At 35.4% G+C, this 13,313-nt stretch overlaps 1 protein-coding gene across 1 annotated transcript in view; it reads right to left on the bottom strand.

Moving 5' to 3' along the window:
* The window catches only part of PRLR (prolactin receptor), a 122,851-nt gene extending 110,954 nt beyond the window's left edge, over positions 1 to 11,897 (bottom strand). The window contains exon 1 of the mRNA XM_037373098.1: positions 11,775 to 11,897. The gene's annotated coding sequence lies outside the window, so the exon portion shown is untranslated. The remainder of the gene's footprint in view (positions 1 to 11,774) is intronic.
* Positions 11,898 to 13,313: the final 1,416 nt, after the last annotated feature.

Below are 13,313 nucleotides of genomic sequence, written 5' to 3'. Positions count from 1 at the left end.
TGCAATGTCTATGACCATCAGTAGGGCTCAGAGATGATAGTACCAGAAATGAAAGACCTATATCTTCGATACCTGAAGATAATTTTGTAGAAATATTTCATTACAGGTAGTAACTGTTACCTAACTTTACGGTACTCCCTATTTTGCTAGCACAGTGGTGAAACTGGAATTAGAAATTACGAATGTACAACTTTAAGCAAATCAAATGCACTGAAAAAGCTTGCTTGGCCAAAAGCCTATGCACAGACCTAGCACCAAATGCAAATCCTGCATTCTCCACTAAATGCAGGGAAGTATTTCTTTGAAATGGAAACACAAACATTTCTGAATTACTGCTAACCTTCTGAAGTCATGCCAAAGAAGTAATAGCCACACACACCTATATAAAGAATACCTAAATACCTATAAATTTAAGGATTCCATTGAGGAAGGAATTTTCCGTATCAACTAAGCAGTGTGTGGGAAAGAACTGTCTTTATTTTACCATGGTTGCAATCAGAAATAATTCTTTGTTGACATTTACAGAGTTCAACATGCAAACATAAAAATCCTCCAAAAAAGCAATGGAAACAGTTTGACAATCACATCCTTTCAGAAATAAAATGCACTGCAAGTCATTATAATTACAGGAAAAAGTACCTAGTTACCTCTTACATTTTCTGTAATTTTAGTCATTAGCTTGGAGTTCAAAATCTCCTACTCATCCATAAAATACATGAAAACCTGGCATCACTGAGGAAACATTTTCTACTTTGCTTTTCTTGAAGGGGGCAAATCATTTGGAAAGAAATACCTTAGAATAAATTAAAATAATCTGCTTAACAAAATACTATAAGCCTATCTAAATAGTAAGCATAATAAAAGGTTCTTTTGTATTTCCCAGTCTCTGTGAGTTTGTTGTATTTCAACTGGAATTTTTAGAAATACTTCAGGAAAAGATTAAGGAGTCTTTGTAACTGCAGAAACTTAAGATACAGTAATTTAATCTTAAGACTTAAGAATTCTATATGTAGAATAATATCACCATATATTATGCTTTATTTAATAGGAAAAATCTGTATTTTCCTAGAACTGTTTGTAAACCTTCTAGGGATAGTTCGGTTTTGTGTGTAGTTCCACAACTATCCATTCATTTCCCTAAGAGTCTTTAGCCAGTTTACAGCAAAATTTACTAAGAGGTGAACAAACACAAATGCATGAGATAATTCTTAATTATTATTAATTTCTTGCTATATTCATGTAACTGAACACTTATGAATTAAATCCATGCCATGGATAAAGTTCAATATTAACATAAATAGTTATTTCAGGTATACCTTGTCAGTGGCTGTTATTGACAAGACCTAATTAAAAGATCAATTCATTTAAATTACCTAAAAACAGGGGATGCAAATTTAGTCATTTAGAATGGATATGGAATTTCATAAATCACGCCTGAAGTATGGGCTAAGACACAGGTATACATCCTGACAGCAGATATACATCCTGACAGCAGAATATGTAACTGCAACTTACGGCAAAATGCGCTTCAGTTACTCTGTTCGGTGAGGAGCAGCTGTATTAAACCTGTAGATGACAGTTCACTTTCTGAGTGGCACAAATCAGCACTTTGACAATGCTGAACATGAAAAGTCTTGCTTCCTCACTTTTTCCCTGTTCCCCTTGCTTTTGATTCAGTTCCTTCCTTCCCACCCTCAGTAATGCAGTTTCTCCACCCTGTCCAGGATACAGCATCCATATGATCTCAGGATCGAAGGTTTAATGAGCTAAACAGCTTCTGGTTTTCCCAAGCTAGTTTTCTGACATTTTAGTGAGCTGGCTACGCTCATGCGCGAGGTAAGCAACACACATATGTGGGAAGAACCAGGAAAAGAGAAACAAGATAAGAGATTTTCCATTCTGCCCTGGAAAGTTGTTAATGTGCCTACATCTATTTCATGTAACCGTGTCTTATTAGCATGTTTTGAAGAGGAAATATAGCCTGTTTCAAAGTTTCAGGATCTGTTAGTATCTGCAGGGAAACAGAAATGAAGGCAAAAGATTTCCTGTTCAATAAACATAAAAAAAGGTGAACCTGAAGTTTTAGAGAAATCTGTAGGCAGAAGAAACAATCTCAAAAGTATTAGAGGCAACTACGGGACAGCAAAACACAGTCAACTGTCAAGAAAAACACATGCTAGAAAGGTCACTGTAACTTACCTGTCTTGGAACAAGGAAGTAATGTTCCCTCAGTAATGAGTCTGACTGAGCTGAACTTGGAGTTGATTGTGTGGCCCCCACCAGGTAACGCTTCCAGAATGACAAACCAGGACTCACCTCACTCAACCAGATGCCTATAGCTCACTCAGCCTGCAGCTGAGCTCTGTAGGGTCCCTATATGGTTAATGAAGACAGGCTCCTCCAGAATGTGACTCATCTTACCTGTTTTCGTCAAAGGATAAGACAAATTTCTCTGAGACATGCCCATTTTTTCACGGACTGTAAGCAAGCAGTCTGTGCAGGCTGTTGTAAGTATCCACAAGAACTGCAGTCGCAGTAACGCGGGAAGAAGTTGAGGCACAAACAGCAAAAACTCCCCCCTCTCTAGCAATATATACATAGAGTAACGAAGCATCATCACCACAGACAACTGCAAACACCCTCCAGGGGCACATCTACAGACACTGAAGACATCACTCGTGTCTGAGTACAATACCCAGTCTGTCTCCATGAGACCCCACTCTTCTCGCCTAGCCAACATAAAAGTAATGGGACACTCTTGTTCAGCTTGATGAACTTCAGATTTGCACCTAAGCTCTGCATGAGGCATGGGGTTATACTTTCTTTTAATAAAATAGTAATGAAAGACTGAGGATGGATGTAAAAATTAAATATTGTCACAAGAAATAAATACAAGCTGTAAACCCAACACACTTTTTATGATTTACGTGGGAAACTTCAACAAAAGAAAGAAAGGGAAGTTCAAATGAAAATTAAAGAAATCACTGCTAGGCAATATTACCTGATAAAATAATTTAACTATCCTTCAGCCTCCCTCTTACATTACATTTTATTGTTGATTATACTCACTGGAATCTTAGGATGAATATTAAGGTCTCTAAGGCAACAAAAATACTGCATCTACAGAACACCTACCTTACATGTCCAATTTAAAAGCAACCTTATTTTTGCTAGCAGTATTTATTAGTAATTTTTGGCAACTTCCACATTCTGTTCAATTTTGCTTCTCTAATCAAATTCATAACCTGATATGTGGAATCACCCACCTGGGGATGAAACAGCAGCCCTGTTATTTATGATTTGAAGGCTGGGAAAGGAAGAGAGAGAATGAAATTGGATTTACAAGGAGCAGCTCAGTGAGCATGGAGGGCAGAACCAGTCTGAAAGTTGTGTTTACTAATATTTACTAATTTTAACCAAATAAAACAAATCTTAACAGCAGGCACACAATATACAGACACACGCCTTTATAACCTGTAAAAACAATTATAATTTTTTTCTTCTAATCATAGTATTTAAGATTTTTACTGACAGAAAAGAATTTCATATTATTAGGTAAACTGTTTACTGTAAAATGGCACAGATGATACCTTTTATAAATGAAGTATTACTTAAGCTATTAATCCATTTAATATTCCTAATTTCATCGCACTGATGTGTGGAAGGATATGCTAACAGCTTGCAGTTTAACTTCCCCTGTCAATCAGTCCAAGGTCAGGGACATACACACCTGTGAGAAGAAACAGATGAGGGGGCTAGGTGGGAGAGAAACATTTACAGTTTTAGTTCCAAGGATGGACTAGAACAATGCTCTTGTTTTTGACAAATTCTTATAAATATTTTGCTTTAGACAAAAACACCACTCTTCACTTTCTATTATGAAATCTGCATGGAGAAACTTTAAAAAAATCACTATTTCCTTAGTAAACATAGGGTACTATTTTATGTGAGAGATAGATGAATTGAATGTGCTGGCAGACAATTTTGTTTCCTGAAGTGCTTTAGAACAGAAATGATGGCTTTTTCATTATGGTAATGGCACAGAGATTTTTTGAATATGTGCAATTACATAAATTTTGGCTTTGACACATGCAAGGGCTATTGCACTGTACTTGGAAATCTGTTTATAATGAAAATTAATGTAATTTGTTTTTTTCTATGTCTGACAAGATCTACTGTCTTGTATTGATGTTTTCTTTTGTCATGAAACAGACCACAAAACACAACCAAAATCCTTCTCTGAATCCCCTTACCTCTCCACTCAATAAAGAAAAAAAAGCAAAATAATTTCCAGAAGGCTGTAATCAAGCCAAAGAGTGCTATACAAAGGAAACTTTCTGCACGAAGGTATTGAAATGTAACGATAAAGGGTGCATCCAGCACCAGGCTAAAATCTAAGTTATCTTTCCCAGATACTCTGAGTTTGAAATAAAATGGTGACTGTGTGATTCATCATTACTTCAGATCTGAAGTACTGCTAAGCATGCGAAATAAGACTGAGCATGAAAATCACTGTACCATTTAATGCAAATAATCTTAAACCCTCAGAGGAAATGTCTATATATTTAGAAAATACCTAGAAATACAGTGGATATATAGTGAAATATCCTATATGATATCCTGTATGATATTATTGTCTTAACATTCAGTATATCTAAGACAAAATTATCTAATGTTTGATTGCTGTAAGATTAAAAAGTAAAGCAAATAAAAAAATGAAAGGGAAGCAGTCAGATCAGAATTCTAATGTTTTAGAGCCACATAGGTATGAGTATGACCTGTCAATGTATGTTTTGTGGGAGGAGGCTAGAACTTTCATCATGCATAGTAGGGACAAATTAATAATATTTTTGCAGGTGTACTAAGAAATGTAGTTATGCAATAGATCATACATGTTTCTACATTTTTTTCCTGATACCTTGAGTCACTGTTTTATACTTTCAAGAAACTGAGAAGACTATGAAAGGACAGGATTTCCAACATTAAATAATAAAAGGTCTGCAGACAAAGTTACAAGGGAAATATAGGATTATTTTTTTCTAAATATTTATTCATTTCCTGCTTTAATCCTCCTCTGATTTTCTAGATGTTGTAGCAATCCTGAATACTCAAGAACACACCCTAAAGAGACCAGTGGATGAAAGATACATCTGTTTGCCTAACTGTGATTGTGGTTGTTCAAACACTACAGTGCTCCATTAAATACTCTGTCTGCTTTGATAGATACAGAGTTTGTAACCTAGACTCTTGAAAGAGAAATTCTGGGGAAAAAGAAAAAAAAAAGAAATAAAAGTGTGTGTGTGTGTCAGAAAATAACACATTTTCTCTTACTATCTCAAGCAAAGAGGAATATAGTGGGAGAAACAAATGACTAAGTGAGCTAACTGGAAGAACCTCCAGCCCCACCTCCACGAGCTCCAGTGTATCAGATATGCAGGTCTGTGCTTTGCATCTGAGCTCTGCTCTACAACCAAGAGAACATGGACAGACTTAATTTTCACTTTGAAAATCACATTAGCAAATACAATTTCCTTGATAACTACAAATCAACTACTTGTACATATACTGGAGATGCAATCAAATGTGCCTACTAAAAAAGAAGCACCCCTTCTCAAAAAATGAGGCAGAAGAACTAGAATGTAAGAGAGTATTATCAGAGTTCATATGGACTACACAAATCAAAAACATATCCATACTAGTAGTACTGATTTCAGTTCTAATAATCACATATCAAAAAAAGAAGAAAACAGTGAGAATACAAAAATAACAGAAGGAAGTTCAGACAGGAATTTTAAATGTAATGTTAAAAACATAGAAAAAACTACCATAAAAAAGGGAAAAAACCCTCCTGGACAGTAACTTAGAAAGGAGATGACTATATGGGCTTATAAAACAACAAATGATGCAATGAAAATAAATGGGGCTGCTATATTACTCTAAAACCAAAAAAGAGTAAATTCAAAATTGAGAAAAATAAATGCTTAAACCCTCTTTTTTCTCAACCTTGAAGTTCTTGTTTTGTTTACTATTGGGACTGAACATCAAGGTCTTCAGATATCACACAAGCCTCCTATCACTGTTACACATAATAAGCTGTGTATTAGGAAACATTAACATCAATCAGTAGTCTGAAAGCCTCTTCCTTCCCCTTATGATATACCCAAGGTTCTCAATGCACTCCTGACACAGTTAGATCCTCTCTCTGAAACTGTATCCTGAATTTTACCCAATTTCTCCATCCTTGTTCAGGCAGTATCCATCAAATCCTGACTATTAAAAGACACTGTCAGCGACTTGTGTCATTTTCAATCCATGGCTCGCTCTCTTCCTTTTCATACTATCAGTCTTTCCTACCATTCTCCTTTACCCAGCAGCAGTAGGAAGTAACTTTCCTTCATTTTCTTCATCCAACTCACAGAGCACTGTCTTGGCACATAATTCAAGCCTCACAAAAACAGTAACTGAGAGAACCTAACCTGGAATTTTCTTTATTAAGCTGACTATTCTGTAAATGCAACAGATTCTTGCCTTTTTGCCTAAAGAATGGGTTACCAACTCCAATCATAGGCTGAATATCAGAAAAATGAATGGTAGCTTTGATACAGTACAGCCATTTTTATGTTCTTGCATCTGAAATGATTTAAATACTTCATAAGGAAGCACAACAACTTTGTGTTAACAGCCATGTACCTCAGTATAAATCCTAAGCAACAAGCACTGAAATAATCATCAGCTTGGATGTGGGCCTGTTAATACCCTTAAAAAACAGAACTGGTAATCCAAGTGATCCTCTGCGTGTTTTTCCCAGCCAGCCTGAAGGTCTGTTAACAGGACAAACATTATTACTTCCAAAAGAATGTTACATTGCTCAGTGGACACATCATTAGGCTTCACTTGGGTTTTATCAAGATTGCAGACTGGACATGGAGGCACCAAAGAATGTTATCAAATCAGTTGAATCTGTTTTCTCAGTTTTTCTAGTAACAATTTTTTTTTTATTTGGTTCTATCACTTATAAAATATTGAACTGAAACCCTGATGCTTTAAATAAAAGTAGTAAAGGAAAACATGCTTGTTTTGCATTGTTTCAGTAAATAATCTGGAAAGGTGCACAATACTTACCAAGAGATCAAAAAACTAAACAGGCACTGAGGCTTCCCTAAAGGCCTCCTTTCTTAAGGTGTTTGACAATGAAATAATCATGTAGTTAAGTTGCGCATTGCTGGCCAGTATTACACAGCTTCCACAAGTTATGAAGCCAAACCACCTTGGTTCTGAAACCTCAACCCTAATTACAGACAGAAGACAGCTGCTAGAGACACCCTTCGCTTCCCTGCAGTGCAGAGCTACAACTTCACCCTGTTGCACCTCTGCAGAAGCTTCCTTGCTCTCTGAGCTAAGATGTGCACAGGTGTAGAGTAATGAAGCTGGGTTAATTAGCATTGATAATATACAACTGTGGACAGGCTTCAGGGGTGGTGGGTTGGCCGATGTAGATGAGGTGCAGTGTGGCTGGCTAAGTTAAGAGGCAGAGCAGCCAAGAAAGAAGCAGAGAGAACATGCGCTCTGGGTGAGGAGAGATGAGGAGAAGGCAGCAGATGGACTGGCATGAAGAATATGTTGGTATGTGACAGTAAAAGACCTTGTTGCAGCTGGCTAGTTTGGAGAGTGCTGCGAAAATTTGAGTTGTATATTATCAATGCTAATTAACCCAGCTTCATTCCTCTACAGACAGGCACAGGAGAGGGCACTCGGCTACTGCTCACTACTTGCAAGCCATTTGTTGTCTTCTGGAAGATTCAGTGAGCCATAGGGGAGCATCTTAAGCCCAGTCCAGTTTGTACAGTGCTTTTTGTATCACAACAGGCCTCAGCAAAATCATCTTAAATGTGATTAACTACTGTTACCAAACAATTTGAATTTAGGAAGGATATGAATCCAAACGTAATGATTACAGTCTTATAATTGAAGTTTTGGTCTGGTTCTCCATCTACTTTTAAACTGGGTTGTAAATTGAAAATCAGTATGTAAACCATACATACATGCAAAAAACCACACAGTGAATTGATTTTGAAAAATATCTGTAGATCTTAAAGCCGACTGCTGTTTCTTTGATTATTTTTATATACAAAAGACATGTAATACAAATACTAAAGGAGCAAACACAAAATAAAAATGCAGTCAAGCATACAGAGGAACCCATAAATATTGACAAACATTTTGCATCATTTTCTATATAATAAATGTCAATTAGTTTCAGGAAAACAGGGCAAGCAATTTGCAGAAGCATGAGCTACCTCTGACTAGTTGTTAGAGTAGGACCTTCAACTTCCATTAGGTTTATCTACTGCTATTATTGCAGTGACACAAAGATACATACTACAAATGTCTTTAGTTGTTTTGTTCACCAATAGCTCCTGTGACTGACAATCTTTAACTTAAAACTGATGGATGACAGCATATTGCTGTATGCTTTTTTTTTTTAAAGAAACCATGCATTTGTTGGTTAATACACCCATCAAAAAATCTGGACTTCATAGCCTGAAAAAGTGTATTCAAGTCTGAATGTTTCACTCATGAAAACTTCTTCAGAAAGTTATTTATGGCTATTAAGTTACCCTCACAAGAAACTTACTTTTAAATTTATAAAACAGATCAGAAGTCTAAAGGTAGATTAGGAAGAAAAATAAGCATCCATAATACAGATCTGTATATATGTGATATGAACAGTGCACCAAATACAAAATACTACAATACAGTGCAAAAGTAATACAATAGTTCATTCTTACAAACACAAAATCTCACAACAACAATGGAATTAATGTACCACAATGTAAGGAGTTATAATGCACATGCAAAGGATTTGAGAACACAGTACAAAATTAATTTGACTTGCACATTAAACTTTTACTTATTTTTATTAAAACTACAGTCTTCCACAGCCTCGCTTTTTTCTTGGATTTTGTTGTCAATGTCAAATATATGCCAAATGTGAACATTTCAGTTTCGTAAAACATTCTTCCATTTTATACCACTGTAAGCAGTGATATAAAGTGAAAGATGAAGAAAAATTAGACGTGAGTACTATAGGTCTAGTTCTGTTTTCCTCCTTACTGATACTACAGAATTCATCTGATTTCACAGTAATATGTTTCCAATGACTACTCTTGAATTCATGTCTGAATTTGATCAAATAAATTGAATCTCCTTGGTACAAGGCATGTGAATACATGGAACAATGTTACACCAGTAATTTAAAATGGAATGAGAAAATCATATTTGCCAGCACTTTACATTGAAGAAAAGAAATCTACTACATAAGCTGGAACACCTGGACAGATGGTTTTGGGCCAGCACAAATGGTCTGCTATAAATCTACTGCATCATAAATATTGTAGACTTGTTATGCACACACAGATCAGTTGCACAGCACATGCACAGGAGGGCTGACATGCCCTGGATGCATCTAACTCACCCGGTGAGCAGGGAAAGGTTCATCTGCCTATTTGTCCACAAATAACCCAACTGGAGATACTGGCACAGCTCTGCCTGTTGTTCAGGATTGCAGAGTATCCCAGGAAATGGCAAGGTGGTAGGTAACTGGCAGTAATTTGTTGGCACACTGTTAAAGCAATCAGTTGGTTTAAAGGAAAAACGTTGGATTCTACTTGTTGCTCCCTAAATTAGTGATAACTGGTCAAGGTCATTCATATTAGTGAGATCTAGCTTAAATATTAAATTTAATTTACATCAAACTCCTTATAGAATCCAGACTATTTAACAAAAGCATGGATATTAGTGATTGAATACCAAAGAAAAAGGACCATAAAGCTACAGATGGAAGATGCACCATGAAAGAACAGAGATTTATGTACAAACTTAGGAAAAACGCAAGGAGGGGAAAAAGGCTGAGATGCACACAATTAGGAAAAGTATTCAGCTCTTAGCTACCTTTAAAAAAAACCTATTAGACACATAAGAAACAGAGGCAGGAGAAGATGAAATAACATGTGATACTAAAGGGACTAAATATGACAGTAGTACAAAACACCTAAAAACTCAAAGTAAAAAATTAATAATGAAAGAAGGAATGGGAATGAGAAAATTTTGGGGAAGCACAACATATTTCCTAATCCTTTTATTTTGAATATTAATATTCTGTTTCTCTAAGTGTATCTGGATCATAGTGGACTTTTCTCCAAGGACTTAAAGTCACAGCTTTTTGAGCTAACTGCTGCATGTATGCTGACAACTTTGGTGTTATGCTCTTCAATACTTAAGCATTAAATATAATTATATAAGAATTAAATATTTAATTAAATTAAATATTTTCACTAAATATTAAATGTTTTAGCATTAATAAATATTTAAGCATTGAATATGCTCTCATCTCGATCTTTTCTATTGTGTTTTACATTGTTAATAAGACTGACATCATGTTCAGCTCACAGAAATAGCAAAGTCTTCTGTGTCCACTTTGCTTCATTTCTTTCCCTGATGTTCTGATAGAAGATCTTACCAGGAGAGTGGCAACTCTCAGAACTGAAACAATGAAATCAGGTAAATTTCAAGTTTTCTATAACAGCCTTAAACATGCTGCAAAAATGTCTGAACTCTCTTTAATAGGAAATACCTTACACAGAATTTTTCTGTAACTTAGATGAAATGGTAAAAACAGTAATTCTGGGGGAAAAAATCAGGTATTTTAAATAATCAGATATAAAAAAAGAAAGAAGTGCAGAAGCACTGCGAAAAAAGGAGTAAGATGCCAGAATAGAATAATCAAAATCTAAAAAAAAAAAATAAAAAAATAAAAATTGTTGGCTTTGGCAAGTTTAGATTAACATCTGTAGGAAAAAAAAACCAACCACCAAGAAAGAAAATAAATCACAAAATAATGTTAGAAGCAAAATCACTATGATAATCAGATGTATCTTATTTCACAATGTGCTTCAGTTCCTCCCTTCTCTGTACAAGACATGGGACAGTATCACTACTGAAAAAGGTTCATCTAGCATTATCTGCAGATAAACATTGATTTAATTTTTTAAATCGGCATGTAACATTACAAGGGATACTGAAACAAGAAAAATACAACGGTTAATACATGTGGATTAGCAAAACACAGGGCTAATTAAGAAAGACATCACCTTGCCATTACATGACAATATATATAAGCACAATAAACTCCAGAGATTCTGCCAAAGCATGTAGAATTTATTTGCTCATTCAGTCATTCCTATTGATTCAACTGAAGTGTAACATTCTGTATTGTTTTAGAAACAAAAATATTTTAAAGTTTAATCAGAAAACAACTTCTGACAGCAATTGAAACAACTTTCTCAACTTCCTTCCCCACCCAGCAAAAAACAATTAGGCATTTTTCTCTTGCACTTATGTATCTCAGTTCCATTTGGATTTTGACTCTTATAAAATAATGGGATGAAATAACATGTGTATATTGGAATGTGAGTTTATTTCAGTGACACATGCATTAATTCTTTTACTAACACACACTGTGCTTGAAAACTGTTGACAACTATTCTGCATCTCAGTGTTCTTTAAACTTTTTTTCTTCTCATTGGGAAATGAACATTTTTTTATAGCGGAATAGCTATGTGAATTTTAGCCAATTTTAAAGCTACAACAAAGATCAACAAGACTTCCAGAGTTCATTATACCTCAGTTACCTCTTCCTCATTTCATAGCTTACAGAAAAACATGTCACATTACTTTCTTTTCTACTACTTATTTTACATAAACATTCTACTTACACAAACGAAGTCTTTTAATCCATCTAACTGGGAAATGCATTCACATGTTAGAAAAATCCAGGTCTGACATTTACATCAGGTATATTACACATATATTTTTGCATATCTCCCTCACTGCTGAGGGACACCTGCACAGTGAAGAAGAGACAGATCTTCTGATCCCTGATAAGGTCACAGAGGCTTAGCTATAATATAGCCTTGCTTAATGCTCATTGGTTTTGCCTACTGAGCACAAGCCTGTTTCCTTGACAACACAGCTGCAGTTGCCACAGCATCCAGAACCACATGTGATGTCCAGGTTTAGGGTATGGCCCAGCTGAAAATCTGTTATTCAATGCTACTTTCTACAAGCCATTGTAGGCTATAAACAAGAAGACTGAAAATCTTCCATTTTTTCTTTCTTCTACTGATATTAAGCCCTTTGCTACGACTTACTTACAAAGACATTCCTCATATGGGATGGACACTTCTGAAACTCAGGACATGACAGTTCTGGTCTTGGTGAACACACAGTCTAAGGGTGTTCTTTATTCAAGGCATGTAATTTCCATGTGATATGCAAGCAAGAATTAATCATCAGCTTGTCATTAAAAATGCAGTAATAATCTGGAAAGCAGAAACATGACTAATGACATCAGAAACAGGGAGAAAATTTTACTTTTACTTTTTAAAATGTTTTTTCAAAAAGTGACTTGCATACATTGTACCCAGTGAACTAGTTTTAAAGTTGAGAATCATGCAAGACCATGCAAAGCCTATCATACTTTTTAAGCTTCACTTCACATCTTAACCAAGGTAATCAACTGTCCATCCTCTTGATGTGAATCAGAGATTTGTCATCTAACAGTATCACTAAAATGACAGTATTAAAATGACTTATCAGTTTTCTCTGCTGAAATGGCTAATGTGTTAGGAAAAGAGACCCAGAGAAGTTCCTTTCTGTTGTTTTATTGTCACTGAATTTAAGAGAGGTTATCATCTGATATATAAATACGTATGTTTTTCTGTTATATGACACAGTGAACTTGCCCAACTTGTGCTTTTGTTTAATGAATTCCAAATATCCCTGGAGCTCTTACCCGTGACTGTAATTCATCTGGGCTTAAGTGTTTCCTGAAAAGTTCAGAGAGGAGTTGAAACTTCTAGGTGTATGCATGTAACCGCTGAAAAACATCTTGAATTATCTCGTGGGAAGTGGATGCTGGGCAATGCACAAAGAGTTCAAAAGCTAAAGTATGATCAGGTTCTCTGATTAGAAGTTGGAGGCAGACAAATTCAGGTCATAAGTAATGCAGAGAATTTAAACATTACTGACAATCAGGCATTGAAATTACTGCTGTAGGGCTGTGTGGAGTGTTTCATCAACTCTGGATGATTTTCTAGATTGTACATTTTACTTTAAAAAATAATAAATGCATGGAAATTCTACAGCCCCATTCTACACAGAAAAGCTGATCAGATGATGATAGTATTATAACCTATAACTCATTACTGGGGAAAAGAAGAGTTCAGAATAAACCAATATACAGTAATCTGTTA

This window comes from Falco rusticolus, chromosome Z, assembly GCF_015220075.1.
Source record: "Falco rusticolus isolate bFalRus1 chromosome Z, bFalRus1.pri, whole genome shotgun sequence".
In the NCBI taxonomy this organism is placed as follows: domain Eukaryota; kingdom Metazoa; phylum Chordata; class Aves; order Falconiformes; family Falconidae; genus Falco; species Falco rusticolus.
The sequence above is the reverse complement of the archived record's forward strand: the minus strand, read 5'-3'. Positions and strand labels throughout refer to the sequence as shown.